Here is a 2,500-nt window from a genome sequence, read left to right as displayed (position 1 = left end):
GCAGTCTGCTCTTGTCCTTGGCAGTGGCAGCAGCGTACCAGACGGTTATGGAGGAGGTGAGGATGGATTCAATGATCGCTGTATAGAATTGCACCATCATTGTCTTTGGCAGGTTGCATTTCTTCAGCTGCCGTCGAAAGTACATCCTCTGTTGAGCTCTCTTGGCGAGGGAGCTGATGTTCAGTTCCCACTTGAGGTCCCGGCAGAGAATAGTGCCCAGGAAGCGGAAGGACTCCACAATTTTGACTGCGGAGTCTAACAGGGTGATGGCGGTGAGTGGGGCTGTATTCTTCCTGAAGTCCACAACCATCTCAACTGTCCTTAGAGCATTTAGCTCTAAGTTGTTCTGGCTACACCAGGTCACCAGGTTGTCAGCTTCCCACCTATAGTCAGACTCATCCCCACCAGAGATCAGCCCAATGAGGGTGGTGTCGTCCGACAAACTTCAAGAGTTTGACGGACAGATGATTGGAGGCGCAGCTGTTGGTATACAGGGAGAAGAGCAGTGGGCAAAGGACGCAGCCCTGAGGAGTTCCCGTGCTGATGGACCTGGAGTCAGAGACTTCTGTTCCCGGCTTAACGCACTGCTTCCTGTCAGAGAGGAAGTCTGTGATCCACCTGCAGGTGGAGTAGGGCACGTTCAGCTGGAAGAGCTTGTCCTGAAGCAGGGCAGGGATGATGGTGTTGAAGGCAGAGCTGAAGTCCACAAACAGGATCCTGGCGTAGGATGCTGGGGCGTCCACATGCTGTAGGGTGAAGTGGAGGGCCATGTTAACTGCGTCGTCCACAGACCTGTTGGCTCTGTAGGCAAACTGAAGGGGGTCCAGGAGAGGGTCTGTGATGGCTTTGAGGTGTGCCAGGAGCAGGCGCTCAAAAGACTTCATTACCACAGATGTAAGGGCGACCGGTCTGTAATCATTTAGTCCTGTTGGCCTTAGCTTTTTGGGCACAGCGATGATGGTGGAGGACTTGAGACAGGCTGGTACATGGCATGTCTCCAGGGAGGTGTTAAAGATGTTGGTGAACACCGGAGACAGCTGGTCAGCGCAGTGCCTGAGGGTGGCTGGAGAGACAGAGTCCGGCCCGGCTGCTTTGCGTGGATTCTGCCTCTTGAAAAGCCCATTAACTTCTCCCTCCTGAAAGGAGAGAGTCGTTTCTGTAGTATGGGTGGGGGATGGGGCCTCTTGGGTGGGAAGGGGTGGTTCAGGACAGTCCAATTGTCTTTCAAATCTACGGTAGAACTCGTTCAGGTCGTTGGCTAGGCGGGAGTCGTTAGTGGTGTGGGGCGCTCTGGGTTTGTAGTTGGTGATGTGCCTGAGCCCTTTGGCAGACAGAAGCAGCGTCGTTAGTAGAGAACTGGTGTTTTAGTGTCTCTGAGTACAGTCGTTTAGCCTCTCTCACCGCTTTGCTAAACCTGTTCTTCGACTCCTTGAATCTGTCTCTATCCCCACTCCTAAACGCTTCCTCCTTCTCCAACCTCAACCTTTTGAGCTTTGCTGAGAACCAGGGCTTGTTGTTGTTAAAGTTCACCCTGGTACGTGTTGGGATACAGCAGTCCTCACAGAAGCTGATGTACACAGCCTCTGTGAGTTCATCCAGACTATTGGTAGCAGTCGTGAACATATCCCAGTCAGTACAGTCTAAGCACGCCCGCAAATCTTCCACAGCCTCACTGGTCCACTGTTTAGATGTCCTCACAGCAGGTTTACAGAGTTTTAGTTGCTGCCTGTATGCACGAATCAGGTGGACCAAGGGAGTTCTGTGCGAGCCGAACAGCCCCGTGACCCACAAGAGAAACATCCCCGCCAAATTCGAGCGTTTGACGGGGTCTATCCGTGAAAAAATATTCACGTTTTTGAGTGCACATGCATTTCTGCTGCAAATGCCTCTGGAAGTTTCATGCCGTTCGTACGCAATGTGGCAACACGAAAATGACCCCTTTTCCCATTCCGAGGGATTTCTGTGCGACCCTAACTAACAGCGCCCGTGAGCCACAAGAGAGACATCCCCGCCAATTTATAGCGTTTCACGGGGTCTATCCGTGAAAAATATAGACGTTTTTGAGTGCACATGCATTCCTGCTGCAAATGCCTCTGGAAGTTTCATGCCGTTCCTATGCAATGTGGCCACACAAAAATGACCCGTTTTCCCATTCCGAGGCATTTCTGTGCGACCCTAACAGCCCCGTGAGCCACAAGAGAGACATCCCCGCCAACTTCTAGCGTTTGACGGGGTCTATGCGTGAAAAATATTAAAATTTTTGAGTGCACGTGCCTTTCTGCTGCAAATGCCTCTGGAAGTTTCATGGCGTTCCTATGCAATGTGGCAACACGAAAATGACCCCTTTTCCCATTCCGAGGGAGTTCTGTGCCACCCTAACAGCCCCGTGAGCCACAAGAGACACATCCCCGCCAATTTCTAGCGTTTCACGGGGTCTATCCGTGAAACATATAGAAGTTTTTGAGTGCACATGCATTCCTGCTGCAAATGCCTCTGGAAG

This window comes from Petromyzon marinus, unplaced genomic scaffold, assembly GCF_048934315.1.
Source record: "Petromyzon marinus isolate PM22_M1 ecotype Great Lakes invasive population unplaced genomic scaffold, UKy_Petmar_22M1.pri1.0 PM_G_Scaffold_6, whole genome shotgun sequence".
Taxonomy (NCBI): Eukaryota; Metazoa; Chordata; class Hyperoartia; order Petromyzontiformes; family Petromyzontidae; genus Petromyzon; species Petromyzon marinus.
This window is presented reverse-complemented; position numbering follows the sequence as displayed.